The sequence below is a fragment of the Dipteris shenzhenensis genome, chromosome 20, assembly GCF_047967505.1.
Source record: "Dipteris shenzhenensis isolate YYH24624 ecotype China chromosome 20, Dip_SZ_1.0, whole genome shotgun sequence".
NCBI classification, from domain to species: Eukaryota; Viridiplantae; Streptophyta; class Polypodiopsida; order Gleicheniales; family Dipteridaceae; genus Dipteris; species Dipteris shenzhenensis.
In genome coordinates this window covers 54,766,046-54,790,493 of record NC_141615.1, presented here as the reverse complement: position 1 = coordinate 54,790,493, position 24,448 = coordinate 54,766,046, and the positions used below count along the sequence as shown (strand labels likewise).

Here is a 24,448-nt window from a genome sequence, read left to right as displayed (position 1 = left end):
TCTTACCAAAAAAGGCTTGCAGTGGAGTCATCCCCTTCACAGCCTTTGTGAAGCTGCGATTTAGAATGTATATTGATAAGTTACACATTTTAGCCCACAAAGTTGTTAGCGAACTTCTCTTTCATGATACTCCTTGCCATTTCGTAGATGACACAAGTCTTACACTCTGCTACTCCCATTTGTTGTAGTCTTTTTAGAGGGGGCTTCTACCTTCTACCTCTTGATTCCGTGACTTTGGCAATAACTTTCAAATTCACCTTATGTGAACTCGCCGCCTATGTCTGACCTTAACATCTTCAGCTTCTTCCCTAATTCCATCTCTACCATTAGATGCCATTCTTTGAGCTTTCCAAGAGCTTGATCCTTGGTCTGTAAAGAAGTAGGGAGAGAGGGAGGAGACTCAACTATGTACAGCTTACTTCACAACTCACAAGACAGAGGACACAAGGTTGGAGGCTGAATCCTATCGTCACTTAGCACACAATAGCAATACAATGAAAGATGGGTATACACTATATGTTTAACCCTAGAATACACAGTTCATATGTGAACCCAATCCAAACAAACGTGGCTATCTAACTACGCCACAAATATAGCTAACAAAAGGCGATGACATAAATGAAAGTCACCAAGGAGATACATTAGGGGTGGAGCTTGGTATCTCAACACTCCCCCTCAAGCTCAAATCCATCTCGAGTACATCAAGCAAGCTCTTGAATTTGTGAAGCTTCTCTGTACCCAAGGCCTTCATGAAGACACCAGCCACCTGCTCCTCGATGCTGACATAAACAAGATCAACCTCTCCAGCTAGAACCTTCTCTCTCACAAAGTGATAATGCACCTTAATGTGCTTTGTTCTAGCATGGTAGACTAGGTTATTAGCAAGCATAATGTTGCTAATGTTGTCACAATATAAGACAATTGCATCGAGTATTGATTGGCCCAAATCAACAAGTAGCTTCTATAACCAAGCTACCTCACATGTAGCCATAGTTGCGCCCCCGTACTCAGCCTCTATGCTCGACAAAACAATTATCGGTTGCTTCTTGCTGCTCCAACTAATGGCAGTACTCCCAAGGAAAAACATAAAACTTCTAGTAGATCTCCTATCCAAGACACTGCCAACCCAGTCAGCATTTGTGTACCCATGTACCTATAACTGGCACCCAACCTCATAAAAGAGTCCATACGGCAATGTGGACTTCACATATCTCAATATGCACCTGGCCGCATCCAAATGTGGCTTCCTTGGCACCTGCATAAACTGACTCACCAACCCCGCAACAAATCTAGCATGGTGATAGTCATGTAAATTACACTGTCAACAATGTGTCTATACACCACGACATCTTCTAGAAGCTCCCCTTTTTTTGCAATGAGCTTCACATTCTGCTCCAATGGAACAGAGATGGGCTTACAACGTGTCATCCCATATTTAGATAGCATGTCCAAGCCATACTGCCTCTGCAACAGCCATATCCCACTAGGGGATCTAATAAGTACAATGCCCAAAAGTTAACGCAGCTCTCCCAAATCCTTCATTTCAAATTTTTACTTCAAAAGTAGCTTCACTTCATCAATGTATGCATCACTGTCACGTGTAACAATCTGGTCATCCACATAGATGACTACCAGCACAATCCCCCTATCTATTCTTTCCACATAAAGTGAAAAATCTGCATTGGAAATCTGGAATCCAATAGTGACAAGATACTGACCTATCTTGTCTGACCATGGGCCCTGGGCGCCTGCTTTAAGCCATACAAGGCTTTATGCAATCTGCATATAAATTTGGGGTGTGCATCATCCTCATAACCTCTAGCTGAATCATATAAACTTGTTCATACAAATCACCATGCAAGACGGCATTCTTTACATCCATTTGATACAAAGACCATCCTTTTGTAGCAACCATAGCAATTTCTGCTCTCACAATTGTCATCCTTGCAACTAGACTAAAGGTTTTCTCATAGTCAAGGCCATATGTATGTGCACATCCTTTGGCAACTAACCTTGCCTTATACATGTCATAAACCCATCGGCATTGTGCTTCACCTTTTACACCCACTTGCAGCCAATCGCCTTCTTATCTTGAGGCAAAGGCACCAAATCCCAAGTGTGGTTTGCATCCAAGGCTGCCGTCTCTTCATCCATGGCTACCTCCCAGTTGTGCTTCCCAACTACATCCTTAAAGCACGTTGGCTCTGGTTCATCTAGAATCTTGACCATGTATGCATAGTGATGGGCTGAAAACCCATCATATCTCAACCTATCAACTAGATAGTTTGCACGTGTGGACCTGCATATACCTGCATCGCTCCAAGACTCTTTATAGCATTTTTGCTTTTCCTTACACGTGGAGTAACAACATAAGGAAGAGCCGCTGGACTCTCCATCAACATGAGAGTGACCACATGAGACATTAAAAATAGGTGCAGGGTCCACCTACTCCTTCCCTTTACGGCTGTTTGAGGACTCACCAAGTTCACTCAGACTTTGTGATTACTGCTCTACATTTACACCATCATTACCATTTCCTGCATCTGCATCTTCTATCACTTTTGCTGGTCCATACCAGCGACTCATTTCATAAAAAACTATTGCTCTGCTCACTTGCATCTTGCAAGTGGAACGGTTATAACAATGAAACCCTTTCTGCTGCAAAGAATACCCAATGAAGGTGCATTTTCTAGCCTTTGGATCCATCTTAGTTCTCCTCTCATCAGGAACGTGAACATAAGCTATACAACCAAATACTTTCAAGTGCGAGTTCTTCCTATATACTTTTCCTCAAGCATCATGCCATGGACAACTATGTTGGGGCTTTTGTTCATAATATACACAACAATTGCTATAGCTTCAGTTCAAAAATAATCAGGCGTCTTTTTCTCATTCAACATAGCCCTTGCGACTTCTGAAATGTGCATGTTCTTTCTTTCTGCAACCCCATTCTACTGAGGGGTAGATCTACATGAGTACTTTCTCTAAATTCTCTGCTCTTTTAAATAATCACTAAATTCATCTGAGAAATACTCTCCCCCTCCATCAGATCTCAGTAATTTTATGTGCATCCCCTTTTCTTTTTCAACCATAGCCTTGGAGGCCTTAAAGGGGCTGAATACTTCACTTTTGTGCTTTATGAAGTACACCCATACCTTCCTGGTGTGATCATCAATGAAGCTCACATAGGGGTATCCACCAAGAAAAGCAGCTTTGGTTGTCCACACATCTTATTGGATCACCTCCAAAGCCATGTTGTTTACTTTAGCATTCCTTGGAAATGCATGTATGGCATGCTTGCCGATTTGGCATGCTTCACATAACTTTTGCATTCCATCCACTCTGAATTTTGGCAAATCTAGAACAATACTCTGCGTTTGCATAGATTTCAGCCCTTGTATATTCACGTGCCCAATGCACTTGTATCATATTTCAATATCTACAATGACACCTCTTCCATGCGCAAATATAGCAGCTTCAACCTCAGGCATGTCTGCATCCAAGGTGAACATTTTGCCATTTCTATTGCCTTTTGCAACCAAGCAGCACTGATTTTTTAGATCCTCAACATAACAGCCATCAGGGTTAAATTTGACTTGCAAACCCTGCTCAACCATTTGGCCAACTGAAACCAAATTCTTGGTGATATTAAGAACATGATGTACATCTGATAAGTACTTCGTTTTGCCATCCTACATAGCTAGTGGCACCTTCCCAACCTGTGCAATTGGATGCACAGTATCATCACTTGTTTCAACATAACCTAGCTTTTCTAAATTTTTGACATCACTAAACCACTCACCATGACTACTCATGTGGTTAGAAGCACCTGCATCAACAAACCAAACATTTTTGCAATCTGAAGCATTTTCTTTCATAGAGTTGACCATGTGGTGCATCACAATAAGGTGCTCATTTCTGTCATCACCTTGCCTGATGGATGATGCATACTTGCTTTGTTGCAACTTTCCATTCTTGATGTCATTTTGCTTTCTATAACAGGTCTTCTCTTTATATTCAGGCTTTCCACAATAATAGCACTATGTGTTGCTATCTACATGTTGGTTCCTTTGCCATGAACCTCATCCTCTTTGGCTCCCCCTGATTCTAGAGTTACCATGTCCTCCTCCATAGGACTGGTTTTCCTATTATTGTTGTTGATTCAGATTTCTTGAGCAGCCACCAAAATGGCCTCTTCCCCTACCTCTGCCTCTATTTGAATTTGAGTAGAACACATATTCTTGAGAACTTCATGTGGCTAAACCACCAATGCTTTGCACTTCACTCAACAAGAGAGCAACAAGTTCCTAAAAATTAGGAAAAGTCTCAAAGACTCCAATGGATGTCTGGAATTGTGCATACTCCTTTCCAAGACCATTCAAGGTCATGGACACTAAGTCCTGCTCACATCAACAAGTGCTCCAATTGAGCCAAGAGAATCTACAAGGCCTTTTACCTTCATGGAATACTCATTTATGTTTAGATTTTTTCTCTGCACATTACATTCATGGTGAAATTTGCAACTGCAACTTGAAAAACCACTCTACCCCCACACTTGGTCAAAATTGATTAATTAATGTAGTCACGCGCACAGAACATCATAACTAGGGCTAGACTACTCCGATTTGGCTCAAACGGAAACCCCTGGATAGATCTTCTCAATATCTATCGCGAGAACCAACTCATCTTGTCCTCATTGACTAGCATCAAAATTGCTTCCTAACACACCAAGGCTCATGCCTAAAGCCATTGAAGGTGTTAGAAATATCAGGCATAAAAAGCCCTTATGAATATGCGAGACAATCTCATTCTTGGATGGCAACTGCGTCTTGAAAAACCACTCTACCCCCACACTTGGTCAAAATTGATTAATTAATGTAGTCACGCGCACAGAACATCATAACTAGGGCTAGACTACTCCGATTTGGCTCAAACTGAAACCCCTGGATAGATCTCCTCAATATCTATCGCGAGAACCAACTCATCTTGTCCTCATTGACTAGCATCAAAATTGCTTCCTAACACACCAAGGCTCATGCCTAAAGCCATTGAAGGTGTTAGAAATATCAGGCATAAAAAGCCCTTATGAATATGCGAGACAATCTCATTCTCGGATGGCATGGTGTAATGAAAGGGATGATCCGGTGAGTATCATGCACTAATATCTGTCACTGATTGTGACCACCTCACCCTAATGCGGATGATGGAAATACACACCATGTAGCTGGTGGGAGCCTCACACTGAAGGTGGAAATACACACCATATAGTTGGTGGGAGCCTCACACTGAAGGTGGAAATAAAAGTCATACTGAACATGACTAGCTATGACAAGGATAGCCTCATGGTGATCAGCCATGGTCATAAAAGAGTACTCTGTCTACAATTAGCGTGTGCACATGGTAGCAGCAAGAATGATGAGTCCTGCAAGAAGGAGTCTCATACACACATATCAGTAATAAGCATGATATGAAAAATAATATTATTCCAGAAAAACATCGCTGAGATATCCAGTTGTCCTCAATTGTATGAGAACTAAGCGGAAGTATCAAGCTGTAAAGCTTTCTCATATAGCTGAATAAGATGAGGGAAATTGGAGAGATATTGACTATGCACCCACTTGGCATCAGCGGCTGGATAGTGTAAAAACTTGAGGAGATATTTGCGTGTGTAGCATCCTTCTCGTGTGCGTTTATCCACCTCATCGCCCGATAAAAATGATAAGCTAGAGATTTTTTGCCATCCCTTAGGATGCGGTCAACCAACATATTCACCAATCGATTACGATAAATTGGATCCGATTCTACATTTTCCTTTCTGTTCACTGCATTGCTCCAATCGTGGTGATAAATGACTTGTTCTGGAATAACGATTTCGTCTTCTTCTTCAACCTGAGGTTGAGGTTCATCAACTAGCTCAAGAGGTAGCTCCCCCTGATAATGTTTGAGAAGATTGACATGAAAAGCGTTGTGGATCTTCAAATGTGCAGGCAAATTCAAACGAAATGAAACATCATTAATCTTTTCTTTGATCTGAAATGGACCATAATATCGCAAAGCAAGTTTCACATAAGCAGGTTTGTCGCCTATTCAAGTTTTGAGGCGTGTCTTATTGAAGCGAAGATGGACCCAATCACCTTCTTTATAATCAACAGCTCGCCTGTGTCGATTTGCGGATTTCTTTTGTCGTTCTTGTGGAACAATGATATGACCTTGAACATAGACATATGTAGCTTTTTGGTCCTCAATAAATTGATCTGCAACAAGAACCTCGTCTTTTGTACGCAAGCCGGGTAGTGGTAATGGCTTTCCATAAATAACTTCGGCTGGAGCTTTGCTTGTAGAAGAATGAATGGTGGTGTTGTTAGCAAAGTCCACCATTAGCAAATACTTTTCCCATAGATGTTGATGATCATGCGTATAACATCGGAGTAATTCCAAATAAAACTTTGTTGGCAGCCTCACTCTATCCATCAGTCTGTGGATGATAAGATGATGAGAATTCTAGCAAACTTTGTGTCTTGATCTGAAACAATGGATTTAGGAATTCCATGATGGGGAAAAATATACTTGATGAATAAAGTTGCAGCTTCAGTAACCTTGAGCGTCTTCTTACAAGGAATGAAATGAGCTTGCTTACTGAATCGGTTTATCACCGTCCAAATCATATTGTTTCCTTATGGTGATTTGGGGAAACTTGTGACAAAATCCATAGCAATATGTTCCCATGGTGCTTCTAGAACAGGCAGTGGTTGAAGTGAACCCTATGGTTTGGTTTGATCATATTTTTCTTTTTGACAAGTTGAACAAGAAGTGATATGTCGATAAACATCTTTGTGCATCTATGGCCAATAAAAAAACCTTTCAAGCTGTCCAAGGGTTGAAGCTAGACCACGATGCCCTGAAAAAGCAAGATTGTGACATTCCTCAACTACCTTGGGTCGTAGATCACGTGTCACACAAAAGGAAAAAGGCCAAAGGAAAAAAGCTCCAATCGAAGATACAATGAGGACCCAAATGGTTAAAAAACTCCTCAAAAAGTAGGAGTAAAAATCCAGGGTTGTGGCTGAAAGTGCCAAGATAACCCAGGGATTGGAGGGGATCCCCCTTCTTCTCTAAGTCTACCACAAAGAAAACAGGTACCCTACGAAGTGGCAGCCTAAGTAACCCCATGCATGCTTGCCCAAATGGCCATTAGAGTATGTATACAGTCAATCCAAATACTGGTCAAATTAGAAGAGGGTGGACATGTGAACCATCAAGAGCCTCAGTGCACCTTGCCTTCCGAATGTGCCAGGCTGCGAGGCTAGCTAAAATCTCCCAAGAAGTGTCCACTTAGGCCCAGGGGAAGTCGAGACATCATCCAAAGAACAAACACACACATCTTGCCTCCGTACTAATAGAGCCTAGGAAAGGTCATGCCTCACATAGAATAGCTGAGGTTCAGAAAGGGAAAGCCAGGCCACAGAACCCCATGTCATAAAGAAAGGGGATAGTTTAAAAGAACCAAATAATATGACAATCCCTTTCCAAATAATCGTGGCATGCTTGCAATCCCATAAACAATGTTGAATAGATTCCACTGCAGAGAAGCATAAGGGATAAGTAGCATCTGCACCTATTCTGGACCTCCAAAGCTTCATTGCAATTCCACTGTGTATAGAGAGCCAAAAAAACACAATGACCTTCCTATTTCTTAGAGACTTCCAAAGCCTCCTCCAAAAGATTTTCCGAATGTCATCAGAAATCTGAAAATTCTCCCAATGAGGAGCTCTAGACAACTTGGAGAGCTAAAATCTCTTGGCATTACCCAAAGTGTACCGGAAGAATGGAATAGTCTTTTCCTGATGATCTACATCAATCCACTTCCATTCCCTTGGGTCCCATTGCAAAAATATTATGGGAGTATTTCCATATAACCAAAGCCTCCAGGAACCCAGAGCAATAAGAAGGGGGTGAGGGTCTAAGTACCACTGTGAATCGAGACCATGCTCAACAAGGACTACCATCCTAACCAGCTAGAAGGGAAGATCCAAAAGTGCATCCTCTAAAGATCTGAGCAATCTGCCACCAGCCTGAACATCAAACACCAAGGTATTCCCTTGTGAACAAAGAGCAATAACCTGCAAAGGAACACCAATGCCTGAGAAGGAACCCATCCATGGTCGCCAATCCCCAGGGGTAGCTGCTTCTATCCACTGAATTCTCCCAACACTCCCTTTAAGATGACTGACAACGTGATTTACGGTCTCCAAGAAGCTCCATGAAAGACATCCAAGACCCCAGTGTAGAAGCAGGTCCTCTTTCCCAACCAGACCCACCGCATATAAAGTGATTTGCCAAGAGGTCTACCCATCAGATCATCAAGAATAAAATCATTCCACATTATTGGCTGCCGCTGAATTTCCTCCCTGGAAGGAGGACCCTCTAAAGAGAACTCAGAAGCTAGGCCAAGCCTTCAGGATGGCAACCATAATGGGCGAAGAAGGGGTCCGGAGGTAGGTTGAATCTAAAGAGAAAATTCAATTGATATTATCCTTCCATACACCTCCTGAAGAGGGAGAACAAGCCTATATGCTCCTAATAAAGTAATCTTTCCATGGCTCTTGCCCAGGCATAAGTCCTTTAACCACTAATTTGCATAACAAAGCTCTACACTGCAAATCAGGGTCAATGATATTTAACCCCCCTAGGCAGAATCAGAGTATCCCAAGCCACCTTGGCTCTAGAAACCAGCTTTCTTTTGATGCTTTCAAGCACAGGGGCAATCTGCTGAGAGGAAGTAATACCCAGTCCCACTTGACAGCCCAAATATCTGACAGATACACCCCTTGTTGAGATTTTTTTTTTTTTTCAAAAAAGAGACTTCTATTAAGTAAGAAAGAAACCCGCTAGAGCAAGCTCTGTGCGGAAATACACCATGCTAAGCATGTAATAAAAAACACCTCAGAGGAATGAGGTAGAAAGAAATCAAGGCTGAGGCTGAAAATGCCATCTCAACCCTGTAGAAGTCTCAACAAAGAAGGGATAGTCTCTCCAATCTCTGAGAAAAGTAACTCTCCTAGAGGAGGCTGCTCGAGATGATCCCTGCATGGTCGCCCAAATGGCCATCAGAGTGTGTATCGTATCTGTCCAAGTACTGGCCAAGATCTGAGAAGGGTGAACCTGAGAACCCTCCAAAGCCTCAGTGCATCTGGCTCTCCAAATGTGCCATGCTGCAATGCTAGCTAGGATCTCCCATGGAGAGTCGACCGAGGAGTGAGCAGCCATGAAAAGAGTGGCGGGAACATCCTCTAGAGAGCACGACTCCACAAGGTGTCGTCGGATGTGAAGAGCCCAAGAGGAATCAAGTCTCTCAAAAAATACCTGGGGCCCTGAAAGAGTAAGCCAAGCCACTGATCCCCAGGTCATATAGAAAGGTAGGCGAACAAAAGTGCTAAAAAGTCTTGCAATCCCCTTCCATATGATTCTCGCCTATCTGCAATCCCAAAGGCAGTGCTGTATTGTCTCCAAAGCAGAAAGGCAGCGAGGGCAAGAAGGGTCAACTCCGAACTTGGACCTCCATGGTTTACTACTATCCCACCATGAATAGAAAGCCAAAAGAAGAGAGTGATTTTTCTATTCCGGTGGGATTTCTAGAGTCTCTGCCAAAAAAATTTCTGCAAGTCAGCAGGAATCTGAAAGTTCTCCCAATGATGAGCTCTGGTGGGCCTCCAACCCCTACAGCTGAGCTGGAATTTCCTGGCATTACTGACCATGTAACGAAAGAAGGGGATGCCCTTCTCTCGGTGCCCTTCATCTATCCATTCCCATTCCCCAGGGTCCCACTGCAAAAACTTAATTGGGACACCTCCATAGAGCCACAGCCTCCATGAGCCAAGGGCGAGGAGAAGCGGGGGTCAGGATCCAAGTACCACTGTGAAAGAGAGCCATGCTCCATGAAGCCCACTATCTTGACTGGCTGAAACAGTACCTCCAACAAGATATTGTCTGTGGATCTGGACAGCCTGCCCCCCGAAGAAACATCAAATACTAAGGCATCCTCATGTGGGTCAAGAAAAGAAATCACATGTAAAGGAACTCCCAATCTGGGAAATGCCCCCATCCAGTTGGAGCAAGTAATAGGCATGTCATCTGTGTCCACCCAATCCAAGGGCACAAGGCTGCATCAATCTGTTGGACTCTCCCTGCACTCCCTCTGAGATTAAGAATCATATGGGCCTGTTGGTCTACAGGAAGCTTCCTGAAGGCTTTCCATGCTCCCACTGTAGATGCAGGGCCCCTCTCCCATCTTGGCCATTGCATGTAAGGAGAAGCTCCAAGTGGTCTGCCAAGCTCATCCAAAATCCTGTCATTCCACATGATAGGCTGCCTTTCAATCTCTTCACGGGTGGATGGGGGAATCCTACGAAGAGTACTCCTGAAGCTGGCCCATGCTTTCAGGATAGCAACCATAAGAGGGGAACAGGGAGACCTGAGGTGGGCTGTGGTGAAAACCCATCTAGTACTGTGTGTCCAATCCTCTCCTGAAGTGGGCGTGCGAGACTGTATGCATCTGATAAAAAAATCCTTCCAAGGCTCTTGCCCTGGCATAAGCCCTCTCACAACGAACTTACAGAGTAAAGCTCTGCACTGTAGATCTGGGTCGATGATATTCAAACCCCCTTCTCTTGTAGGAAGAATCAAGGTCTCCCAAGCCACCCTGGCTGTAACATCAGTTGTGCCATCTAGACCACTCCATAAAAAGTTTCGTACAGGCCTCTTAAGCTGAGTGATACAATCCCTAGAGTGGCACCAACAAGAGCATATAAACCATGCTATGGCTAGAACCACCTGGTTAACCACCACCACCCTGGAGGCCAAGTCAAGTTTGGCTGAGCTCCAGAAAAGGAGCTTTCTTCTGATGCTTTCCAACACCGGAGCAAACTGTTGTGAAGGAGAGATGCCCACCCCAACCTGGCAGCCCAAATATCTGACGGATATGCCCCTCTGTACCCAAGTGAAGCCAATATCATTACCCCAATCCGGGATGTCATCCTCGCAAATCCAAAAACCACTGGATTTATGCCAATTAATGTGTGCACCTGCAGCCGTGCAAAACAAATCCAAGGCTGTCCAGAAGGAAGTGAGTGTCCTGGGGTAGGCATGCAAAAAAACAGCCGTGTCATCTGCCAACTCACTATCCATGAGCTCTTCTTCCTGGCGGATAGCAAGCCTCAACCCATAAATATCAGCTAGAGATCTAACGTAGATACTCATAGCTTCCGCCACAAACAGAAAAAGAAACGGGGCAAGAGGACATCCCTGGCAGACAGATCTGGAAATCTGAAACCTATCCCCTCTTACCCCCCCAATGAGCAATTGGCTATGGGCTGATCTGTAGAGAGAGGATACTCCTCTAATTCATGCATCTGAAAAACCAAAGCGAGATAGAGTACCCTCTAAAAAATCCCAGTCTACTCTGTCATAAGCTTTCTCAAAGTCCAAGAGTAGAATGGCCAATCTCTAGCGGCTCTGCATGGCCCATTCTGAGGCCTCCCAAAATGAGAAAATATTATGAAAAATACTTCTGCCATGCACAAACCCTGTCTGTGTGTCATGAATCAAATCTAAAAGAAAAACCTGTAGCCGTAGACTAACAGCTTTCGCCAGAATCTTGCAAAAAGTGCCCAATAGAGTGATGGGTCACCATTGAGACACAAGATTCCTATTACCCCCCTTTGGGATGAGATGAATGAGACCATCTGTAAGTGAGTCCGGCATCTCACCAGAGTCCCACACGCCCTGCAGGGCTGATGTAATGTGATCATCAATTTGCTCCCCAAAAGTAATAACAAAGGAGGAGGTAAGTCCATATGAACCTGGGCACTTGCCCTTGTGAAGGGCAAGTAATGCAGTCTTGAATTCTACATTGGTGAAAGGTGCATCCAGAGAAACATACATCTCATCCTTCACCAATACAGGGATACATTGCCAAATAAGCTCTCTGGCATCATCAATGGCCTATGTGCCTGGATCTGCAGTAAGAAGGGATGCAAAAAAATCTAAAGCTACACGCATGACAGATCAGGATCTGACTATAACACCCCGTCTGAGTCAACAAGCTGCGAAACACTATCTCTACTATGTCTAGGCCCATGAGTAGAGAGAAAGTGTTTGTTCACCCTGCCACCCATCTGAATCCAAAAGGATTCTCGTGCATGAAAGGCATATTCTGCTCTTTGATCCAACAATGTCTGCAAATGAGCCCTTGCTGCAGCAAGGCGCTCCTGAATCCAAGCATCTGTGGGCCTCTTCTACTCTTCCCTCTGAAGGGATGCTAACTGCTGGTGTATACCAATCTCACATCGGAGAATCTCATGTCTCCTAGAATCAGCGACTGTATGATAATAGTCACTAATTCCGGATAAGGCTGCAGCTACCTGAGATGGGTGGACAGCTCCACCCTATATGTGAGAAACCCAAATCTGTAAAATATCCTCCGTGAGGCTCTCCTCTGCATAAAAAGCATCCGGAATCCTGACACTGGCAGAGCATCCTCTCCGATGAGGCTCAAGAATCTGCAACACCACTGGAAAATGATCTGAGGTGGAAACCCCAGTAGAAATGCATACAGATCCTCCTCTGTCAAGTGCCCAATCGTCTACATAAAATCTGTCAATCCATGCATGAATGGGCATGTGTATTCTCCTGTTCGACCAAGAGTACAGGAGTGACTGTGGCATAATATGAAAGGCATCATCCAACCAAGTGTCTCTGCCATTGAACTGAAAGAGGAAGGCATCCCAGGCTGCCCTCTCCAAAGAATGAATTCCACCCTGTCTGCCTCCCTTTTTGTCTGAAGGCAACTCAACCATGTTGAAGTCGCCACCAATGATCCAAGAATCTGTAAGAGAGGGGAAGGGAAGGAGAGGATAGACTGAAGGGGGAGATGGAGGTAGGCTGAGGGGGAGGCATGGGAAGTTTAGGAAGGAAGGGGGCGGGGAGGGAGAGGGAGGAGGTTTTTTTTTTTTTTTTTAATGGGGGGTCTCCTTGGGGGGGAGAGCAGCGGGGGGGGGGAGAGGGAGGGGGAGGGAGGGGGGCGGGGGAGGAGAAGGGGGCAGGGGGGCTGGCGGGGGAGAGGGAGGGCGGAGGAGAAGGGGGCAGTGGGGAGGGGGAGAGCAGCGGGGGAGGAGAGGGAGGGCGAGGGAGGGGGGCGGGGGAGGAGAAGGGGGCGGCGGGGCTAGCGAGGGAGAGGGAGGGCGGAGGAGAAGGGGGTAGCGGGGAGGGGGGTAGCGAGGGGGGGAGGGATGATGGGGGAGGGGACGGGGGAGGAGAAGGAGGGCGGGGGGGCTGACGGGTGGGGGAGAGGTAGGGCGGGGAGGGAGAGGTAGGGGCAACAGGGAGGGAGAGGTAGGGGCCAGCGGGGTGGGGGAGAGGGAGGGCGGGGAGGAGGAAGGGGAGAGGGAGGGTGAGGGAGGAGGGAGAGGGGGCTGGCGAGAGGGGAGGGAGAGGAGGAGCAGCAAGGGGCGGAGAGGGGGGGCAGCGAGGGAGAGGGAGAGGGAGAGGGGGCTAGCTAAGAGAGGGAGAGGGGGGGGCAGTAGCTCACGGGGAGGAGCAGTAGCTCATCTCGGCTCAAAGTTGCGAAGTTTCAGTGTAACTTGAATAAGTGGGAGTGGATTGATGTGTTGTTGAGAATTTGACTATGTCAACCCAAGAATTAAAGGCATTGGCTTAGTCAAAGCATTGACAAGTCAAAGAACTTGAATTTGGTCAAGAAGAATGGGATTCGGCCCAATTGGTTGGACTTCGGTCAACCTGGAATCAGATGTTGACTTTGGTCAAAGGATTTGACCCTGGTTGAAGTAGTTTAACCTTCGTCAAACAGGGTCGACTTTGTGTTTTATGTTGTGTGCACATGTGTTTAGTAGGGATGCCCACTGTGACTAGGATTAGTCAAGATTCCTTTTTTTATTTGCATGCAAGGCTAATAATTAATGTGTACCATGTGTTGGTGCATTTAATTAATTGTTGTAGGTACCAAGAGGGGTAAAATACCCTTTTTTTAAGGAGGCACACCTCAAAGCAAGGGAAGCGTGTGTGATTGAGGGCTTCTAGGAAATCTCTAGTGTGCGAGTGTGCTAGATAGGTGGCATGTACCTAGCACTAGGGCCTATGCCTAGGGCATGTAGGCCAATTGCTATTTTTGGGGCTTGGGAGCATCCCTCCCCCTTGTATTGGATAATCCTCACGATTGTGGGTATCATGTATGCTACCAAAGGTTGTTGAACAATTGTACAGGCATTTCCAATTAATAAGATACCTTGGGGGGATCTACGAATGCATGTTGCCCTGGATCCTAGTTTGGGTGTGATGTGTATGCTGTAGTATGTCTTATGATGTAGTTTTGCTAAGAAATAAGGAACATTTCAGTAAGAATTGACTGTAGATGCATATCGTGGAGTTACAGAAACCGTGTACGAAACACTAGGTTCCCCCTTAGGATTTATTACTTGAAACAATAGTATGATATAAGACGCTCGGATTGAGAGCATGGATGCAATACAAGCTCGATTGAGCCATAGAGTGCGAGGGCTCTTCAATTTGTAGGCTTAGACTAGTCTTAAACTAGAGCTTTTTGTGTAAAGCTAGGTGCTTTTCACATAAAGCACCACTTTTTCCTTCAATTGCTGCTTTTCTTGATGCTAGTGTCTTGTAGAATTGGTCACCTGGCTTGTGGTTTCTTTGTCTGCATGTGAAAGCTTTTTTCCTTAAAGTGGGGACAATTTACCACTCGAAATCTTGCAACAAAAATTAACAAATATATCAACAATCACCCATTCATTGTTAGCTATTGCTCTTTCCCTTTGACCAATACTGGTCCTTTATGAGCGTCCTCACTTACCAAATGAATGAAACAAATAATAAAATAGAAAAATACTCTAGTTGACCGTTGTCTACCCTCTTTGATTGAGGTCAACATTGCAAAACTGCTTCTCGTTATTTTTTAACATGTTGAAATTCCAAATCCACGATATGGACAAATTGTTTGATTTGGTGATACCAGCCAAACGTAGACAAAAGATGGAGGCCTAACACAAAATCACAAAATCAAAGTTGGATGAACAAGCTCGTATGGAGCCTTTCCAAGAGGGGAACTTGGTCTTGAGTGTGATAGCTGACGTGATCCCTTCCTAGACATGAGGTTCATGGTTAGGTGGGAAGGAGGGTGTATGGTGGAAAGATAGTCCAATGGGACATATGACCTTCTGTAGCTGAATGGAATAGCACTTGGAGAATGGGTATGTAAAGCTCTTATGGAGTATGTAAAGTAGAGTGTGTGAGATGACAGCTATACATATTTTTACCTTAGTTTGTATGTTCCATCCTTGCTAGACAGAGGGAGAACATGTTGTCTTAAAGTTTTTATTTAAGGAAATGATGTAACCTATTCCATTCAAAACAATTTATACAAGAGGTGGGAGGCTGAGGACTCTATCCCTAGCCTAGACAATATGAGAAAATAGTCATGGGGGTGGTCTACAATGCCACGACATCCGCATCTAAAAGCTGTTATTTAAGGAAATGATGTAATTCCTTCCAGTCAAAATAGTTTATACAAGAGCCAGGAGAGTGTGGACTCTATCCTTGGCCTTGACAATATGAGAAAATAGCCATGGGAGTGGTCTATCATGCCACGGCATCCCTAGTGGCATCCAATGAAAAACCAAAGAGCAATCCTAGATCCTCATAAATGAAATCAATCACTCATGAGCAATTGTAGAGGACCCAATTAAACCCTCCCACTAGCTCCATATGGTAACAATAAGATCTGCCTATATGGAAGCAATAGTTGTGGTGGATGGATGGCCTCCTAAGATATGTGCACATGATCCTGCTTGTAAAGAAGGTAGAGTATCTTGAGTGAGGATAGGAACAAAATATAGATCTTGTGGATCCATGATGCTATGATGTGTAGGACCTTGTTTGAGATGATTGTGCATGAAGAAAGGATGAGATCCCGAGCCCCAAACTCATATAAAGCAAATGCACCAAACCCTCTGGTCCACAGAGCTATCACCCATGTCATTGTGAAGGACTTAGATGTGATGTAATAGAATAACTTGAATAAACTCAAACCACTATGGCACTCTAACAACTCCACAAGTAATGCTAATAGGATTCCTCTGCAAGGCGACATCTTATACATAGTGCAGGACTTCTCATTGGCTGGTAACATATGTATTTAATGTTTGGTAAAGGATTTCAGCATTATGATGTAACCCTCAATCCACTATTGATTCTAGAGGGAGGTGGGGAATTCTTTAAATTTCTAGACAAGGTAAAATTCATGAAAATTGAGATACCAAAGTTCCAGGATTTTCAAAAAATGTGCCAACTTTTGTTTCCATGAGGTGGGGCAGAGTGGGTTTCATAAAGACGTTAGGTTAGGTGTGAACAGTTGCTTGGAAAGAGCCTAGAGTTGTGAAGGCTTATTTTGAAAAACACAAGAGTAAGACGAGGAAAAAAGATTTCTGTATAGGGCTGTGTAACTTTTTTTCCTCTCCATAGATTAGACTTCTACTAAGTATGAAAGAACCCGATAGGAGAAGGCTCCAATCAAAAATACAATGAAGACCTAGATGGTCCTAAAAACTCCTCAAAGAGTAGGAGTAAAAAACTAGGGTTGTGGCTGGAAGTGCCAAGACAACCAAGTGGTAGAGCCCGGAAAAAAGGGCGATCCCCTCCATTCCCTAAGAAAGCAAACACGCTTCAAGGTGGTAGCATGCGAGATCCCCTGCATGCTTGCCCAAATGGCCATAAGAGTATGTATACAATCAATCCAAATACTAGCCAAGGTAGAAGAAGGGTGAACCTGAGAACCATCCAAAGCCTCAGTGCATCTTGCCTTCATGCCAAGCTGTGAGGCTACCTAGAATCTCCCAAGAGGTGTCCACGGAAGCCCTGGCCTCCTGAAGGGTTCAGGTGGGACATCATGCAAAGGAAAAATCTGTACATCCTATCCCTATACTGAAAGAGCCCAGGAGAGGTCATGCCTCTTATAAAATAATTAAAGTCATGAGATAGATAGATAGATAGATATATATCAACGTCTATAAAAGGCCAAACGGCCTATGAGACTAAAACAGTTGATACATTTGCTAGTGTTGTCTCATCAAAGAGAACAACAAAATACATAAGCTGAAGGCTGAGAGCTACTAAAGGTACTTACAGTCAGAGGGACTGCAAGTGACCCAAAACTAATGAAATACCAAGCAAGTATTTACTAAAAGTACCAATTGATCAGCATAGGCAGAAAGCTAATCAATAAAAAGGTTGCACTCTTCTTATGTCAAAAATCCCAATCATGGGTAGCTCTAGGATCTCATAACTCGGTGCCAAACGTTTCCAGTGTTTGGCAATGATGGCACGGATCTGATGAAGATATGGGTGCCGGGCATGGGGTCTTGGGGGCCTGGGCCTCCATAACCTGGATATGGCGATGGCTCGGTCCAAAATCACACCACTAGAGTGTGGCAATCTGTTGTGTGTGATAAGATGGTGGTGGCGCCAGGGGTTTCTGATGGCGGGGAGGGCATAAAACTAGTTGAGGTGCTGGCAGTGAAGAAGTCTCTGAGTGTACTTTGCCTGGGTGGGGCTCTGGTCTCGGTTGTCTGTCTCCCAACAAAGTCTCTCTATGTCGCTTGAGCTCTGATAAAAACAAACCCAAGCATTTTTTATCTTCGTACTCCATCACCCTACGGAGTGGGCCAAATCCCTTTCTGAATAGACAGTGGTATCTTCCTCGGATTTCATAATATATCGTGCATCTACATACGTAATGCTCCTCTGTCTCCTCCTCCTGTTGGCATAACTGACATATCCGAACCTGATGGGCTGTGTGGGTGTATCTCCTTGTCTCTATTCTCAACTGATGTGATGAGGTTCGATTTGGCCAATAATACTACGTAGCTCGTGAGATAGGTGTGTGTCCATGTATGTTGGCCTGGCTATAAGTTCATCTTGAGATAAATGAAGAAAATGGTTCTGGTAGTGTGCCATCTTCTTCCCTAGGGGATCATGTGGTCTAGTCCAGGTTCTCTCAGTCTCCAACTTGATAATATCAGCTCTAATGATCTTGTTTCGGTCATGGCCCAGGTCTAACTTGGGACAATCCAAACTGTATTGAAAGGGTGGGAGTGCATCCATTGTCAACTCATGCTCTACGAACCATCTCTGTAGCTGAGCATACCAGCACCATGTTTGACCCTCCTCTGCTAGCTGCATGGATGATATCATAGCCAACCGTGCATATCTGGAGCCAGGTAGATCCCACAATCTATGTATGCAAGTTACTGCCTCGAACAGAGCCTCAATCACCAGTGGAGCAGCTGCTAATTCAGCTCGTATTATCAGATGTGGTACAGATGGCTTGCTCCGGATCATGCGGGCAATCAGTGTCACTAATGGCCTTTCCAATCTCCTCCACTCAGTTGCACCCCCTACACTGGGGCCCCATATAGCTGCACCATAAAATAGTGTGGGCACCACCAATGTCTCAAACAACCATAATTTTGTGCGTGGCTCTTGGAACTGTACATGTGCACACTGTCTCTATAGTGCCCCCAAAGCTGCATAGCCTCTATCCAATCTGGCATCAATCGCGGCTCTCAATGAAAATTGTGGACCAGAAAAGATCACCCCGAGGTACACATAAGATCGTAGCTGCTCTACTGTCTCACCTTTGAAAGTGAACTGTTGTGTTGAGCGCATTACCCAAGCCTATGTAGTATTAAATACCATCACCTTGGTTTTCCCAAGGTTTACTGCTAGATCCCTGTCCTCACAAAAAGCTTGTAGCGCATCTAAATGTCTTTGTAATCCTTCCGGGGAATCTGCAATCAAAACTACATCATCTGCATAGAGCAGTATGGGTATCAACACTCCTGCTAGGCTGGCTCCAGCAGGTCCTCCTATCCTGTTGATATACTCTGAGAGCTCATCAATGTATATGCCAAATAGTGTGGGAGAGAGAAGGCACCTCTGCTTCACACCAATAGTACTCATAACTGCATCTGACAACCCTCTAGGTGCTTAAACTCGGCCCATCACCGTCTCATACAAGGCATATATCCCCCACTGCATCTCATGTGATACTCCAATATCCTGTAGTCTTTCCATCAGCCTGGTCCATGGGATTGTGTCAAAGGCTTTGCGGAAGTCTACAAAGCAACAATATATCCTTTTATGATGATGTTTGCCTTCCTCTATGAGTGCCCGGAGAGTCAGGATGTGATCCAAAGTGGTGTAACCTCGCCTAAAACCTGCCTGTCCTACCGCTCTGTGTCCATACATTGCTACCCATCTGCTCAACTCATTTTCCAAGATGGATCCATATATCTTGGCCAGGCAGTGGCCAATCATGATAGTCCTGTAATTGTTGGGCATCATCGGATCTCCACTCTTAAAGAGCGGTACAATGGTATGCTCTGTCCAGCTAGGGGGGAATCCTTCACAAACTGCTCTATTAAACACATGCACAAGAAGCGGTGCCACAATGTCCTGTGCATACATGAAGTGCTCTCCCGCTAATCCATCATGATCCAAAGTCTTTCCATGTCCCAATCTGTCAATGGCATCATTGACCATATGCAATTTGAAGAAGGAGCAATATGTAGGCCTCGTATCCTGTGGGTACAGAATCGGTGGATGTCTTGGTATATCATATAATGACTGCGCATAGTCGGCCCAAGCTTCTGGTGCTACAATCGGTGTACCAGGCTGTCTCTCCTGAAACATCCTCCATGCCTTCTTGATGTTTTGTCCCAAGAATAATTGGTAGATCTCTGCCTCCAATCTAGCTAAGTAGGCCCGTTTCTTCTTCCGTATTAGGCGTGAGAAGATGGCCTTGGCTTGCTTGTGTGTCCGAGTGTTTGTAGCAACCTCCTGCTGTAATTGTTTGCGCATCATATGACACTCATCGTCATACCAACTATTTTGTGGGGCAGTGCTGCAAGGAGGGGTGGATGATATTGTTGTGTGTGGGAATGCATACTGTGCTGACACATGTAATACCTTTGTCAAACCACGGGTGATCTCCTCCAGGGGACCACGAGGGTCTAGCACCACCATAATTTTGTCCCACACTGCATCTCCATACACTGTAGCAGTCTCCTCCATGAATTGGTATCTAGGTTGTCTCTGAAACTAAGGCCTGATTGCCCCCCTCCAGCATCCTCCTGACACAATAAACCTCAATATAGCATGGTCCGCAACCACTACAATGGGTCTGCTAGATACACTGAAATCACGGATCTGTGGGATTAGAGACGGCAACCCCATCAAATAATCAACTGTACTAGCACCTCCTTTCGGGTTCTAGCATGTAAGAGCATCTGAACCTGGCCAATAAGACAGACCATTGAAGATAATCAATCCATGGGCACTCCCTAATGCTAAGAAATGTGTACCATATTCTGTCACATCTCCCAAGTCCTGTGCCGACCTATGCAAACCCACCTCCTCTGCGTTGATCTCTTTGTAGATGGCATCACTCGAGTCATATATTGATGTCTGCCTCAAGTGTGTACGGGCATTAAAGTCCCCTACTAGCAATATCTCCCCCATGCTCGCATATCTCATAATGTCCTCATATAATGGCAAGTACGGCGATTCGCCCTCAGGTGCATACCTCGAGTAGGCAGGTGGAAAGTAACATGCAGCTACATATAAATCCCTAGGGTCCCCTCTGTCCACTCGGATCCACATGTATCTGGCTTCTGCATCTCTATGAATGACATGTACTATGTCTCGCAAATCCTCTCTATACAATATTGCTACTCCCCCAGAGCCTCTAGTCCCTCCTGCCATCCGTGGCTGTGGTCGACATACTGATTCCCACCTAAAACCTTTGACATCTGGAAGTTTCCTCCCCTTGCACTGGTGTGTCTCTGTGTAAATAGTGATATCTGCATGCTTAAAAGAATTGTCAAAATAGCCCGCATCTAGCCTCAGAGAACCATTATAGTTCCATATACTGAACCTTAAAGTCTCCGAGGCCGCATACCGTCATGTGGATCTCCTCTCTGTGATGATAACTCTCCCATCTCTGTACACGACCCACTTGCCCTGTTCCTGGGCTTCAAGCACCTTTGGCATGCATTCCTTCCTATGTGCCACTTGTGCAGGAGTGAGGTCCTCGTCTAAGTAGATCTTCTGACCTTTGAGGACTGTCCTTTTGGACAAAAATGCCTTTTTTCCCCCCATGTCCTCAAATCGTAAAATCAAGGCCTTGGGCCGGGTGTCATCTTTTCCTACCCGCCATGCAGCAGCAATAGGTACACTTTCCGCCCCTATCTTCAATGCTAGTGTCTTCGCATCTTTAGTGGCATCCTCTTTTTATTCCCATCCCACAATTCTAACATGCAAGATCCGAGCCTTTCTCCTTGCATCTTCCTCTAGTGTGGCATTCATGACCTCTATTTTATTAGCTGTTACTCCTCTGTTTTTCTTGACCACTTCAATCCATGGTGCGTTTTCTTTCATCTCATTGCCGACTTCTTGTGCTTGTTTTTTTGCATCTTTAGCCACCTCGACCCAAGTATGCACCTCTTTTTCAACATTTGCTTTCACTTTAACAACACTTGCCTCCACGGCTGCAATTGCCTCCCTGCTTTTCTGAGACTCTTTGTCCATGGCCGCAGATACATCATTTTTACAAGCCTCAAGTTGCGATTTCAATTCTGCCATTTCCTTATCTTTTACCGATTCCATGGCCCTTGTCTCAGCATTTACATAATCTTTCATAATCTTATGCATATCCTTTTGTAGCAATACTTGGTGTACTTCCACTTCAGCCCGCAATCTGGATTGCATTTCACGCAATAACTGTGCTTGCATGTTCGCTTTCAGTTCTTGCATTTCAACCTTGAGCTGCTTTTCCATTTCCTTCTTGGCTTTGCATACTTCGGTTTCCATCTGCTTCTTTATTTGCTCATACGTTACTTTTGCTTGTGTGTCGACTTTCTTGCATAATTTCCTCCCGCATGGTGCGCATCTCTGCTCTTACCAATTTGTACATCTCGTTATATACTACTTCATCAATCATCTTGGGGGTTTTTCCCAATCTCTTTGAGCTTGGAGAGAGCGTCCATTCTCTGCCTTTCCGGATATGAAACTTGGGGATTTTTTGTGTCTTTCCCAGTGTGTGAAATTCAGCCTCATTTGCGATCTCTGGTGTGGCATCTCCTTCATTAAGAGCAGCCATGTATGTTTCCAGAGCCAGAGAGAACGAGAGAGAGAGAGCATAAACTCCAGCAGGTGCAAATCAAAGGCAAACACCGACCTCAACTAGAGAGAAAGAGACGTCGCTGAGGGATTACTCTTACGGCAGAGAAGACTGTGTACACCAAAACAAAAGTCCCGACGATCTCCGCTCCCAAACCGTCGCCTCTTCGGTTGAGTCTGCTGGTGGTCGTGGTGGTCGTGATCGTCATCGTAGTCGGCGTGCTGGAGGGGAAACAGTTTTTGGTAGGATTGGAGCGATTTTACGAAGCGGACTGGGAGCTCAGATTTCTAAACTCGGTAGAGAAGAGGTAACAGTAGCACGAGTAGAGGGACCTGTGGGTGCTGCGCTGAAGGTGTGTACGACAAAGCATGTCTGTTCTGAGCTGACATCGACTAGAGGCAGATAACATGAGATTGGCACCTACATTGCCGTCGACACCAAGAGCTGAGTAGCTCTTTTGCAATCGTGGCTCGAACCAGCACCAGAGAACTGCACAGACTGTACGAGAAAGTGAGGCGACTCGAGAGAGAGAGAGAGGTTTACATCATATGTGCACAACGTTGATCATAAGTGCAAGAAAAATGGGAACCGATTGTATGCCAGCATTGATCATGCGCGCACAGAGGTAGACAAAGCTCATGCCTGCAATTCTTCACCAGAAGCATCGATTTCTAGCCATACAGCAAACAGATTAACTCCAAAAGGAAGTAACTCCAAAAGGCAGGTAACAGATCCCCGTGTCATAAAACAAGGGGACCGTTTGAAAGAGCAAAATAACTTGGCCTTTCCAAATAATCCTGGCATGCCTGCACTCCCATAAACAATGCTGAATAGATTTCACTACAGACAAACATAATGGGCAAGTAGCATAAAGGTTCAGTGCAATTCCACCATGGATAGAAAGCCAAAAGAACATACTAACGTTCCTATTCCTTAGACACTTCTAGAGCCTCCTCCAAAAGTATTTCTGAAGGTCATCAGAAATCTGAAAATTCTCCCAATGAGAAGTTGTAGAAGGTCTCCAATCCAACTTGGAGAGCTGAAATCTCTTGGCATTACCCATGGTGTATCGGCAAAGATTTTTCCTGGTTATCTGCATCAATCCATCTCCATTCCCTTGGATCCCATTGTAAAAATTTTATGCGGATATCCCCATAAAGCCAAAGCCTCCGTGAGCCCAGGGCAATAAGAAGGGGGTGAGGGTCCACGTATAACTCTGAATCAAGCCCATGCTCAACAAGGCCTACAATCCTCCGGCTGAAAGGAAAATCCAAAAGTGCATCCTATGAAGATTTGAGTAACCAGCCACCAATCTGCACATCAAACACCAAGGTATTCCCTTGTGAACAAAGAGCAATAACCTGCAAAGGGACACCTGTGCCTGGGAAGGAACCCATCCAAGGATGAGGAGAAAGAGGAAGGGCATTTGTATCCTGCCAATCCTTAGGGATAACCCTCTCTATCTGCTGAATTCTCCTAGCACTCCCTCTGAGATGACTGACAACTTGAGATTTATGCTCTTCAGAAAGCTCCATAAAGGACATCCAGACTGCCATTTTCTCATAGGTTATTTTGCATGATCTAATACATAGCATGTCCGAATTTAACTTTGAAACCTTTCATTGACATCAATTTGGTGACCTTGGTTGAGTTTACTTTTGAATAGGATTACTTTGTATTTTTGGGATCCCGCACCACCACAGCTCACTTACACGTGAGCTTTCTGTAGTAGGCCCTGATTGGTGCCTTACTACAACCACGCTGAAGCTGATTAGACTTTCTGCATATATGCAAATGTTAATTCAAATGAATGAACTTGTTAACATGCGTACCATCTTTTAGCAAAGGCAAAACCTTCATGTAGCACTACCATTGATAAGCAAGTTATTTTCTGTGCATATGCTGATTGAATGCTAATTGGATCGATCGATATACTTCAATCTTTATCACCTTATGGTTTCCATAATTTGATCCAGTGCATGATGAATTGTAGTTCCTTGAGCATGCATCTTTGCGCTTCACTAATAACAACTAATATGAGATTTGAGTCATAGTGGAAAGGTTATACTTTTGTTCGAACTGGATGTTAGAAATCTATCCTCCATGGGAGTTTCAAGACTAGCCCTAACTCTGTCTGCATGCCCTCCTTTGAGGAGGTCACGTGTTTAACCTTTGACCACCCTT

The 24,448-nt window shown here is 44.6% G+C and overlaps 2 pseudogenes; both read right to left on the bottom strand.

Annotated features, from left to right (window-relative positions):
* Window positions 1–18,591: 18,591 nt before the first annotated feature.
* LOC147889861 (uncharacterized) lies at window positions 18,592–21,045 on the bottom strand (annotated as a pseudogene).
* Window positions 21,046–21,921, bottom strand: LOC147889860 (uncharacterized; annotated as a pseudogene).
* Between the last annotated feature and the right edge of the window lie 2,527 nt (window positions 21,922–24,448).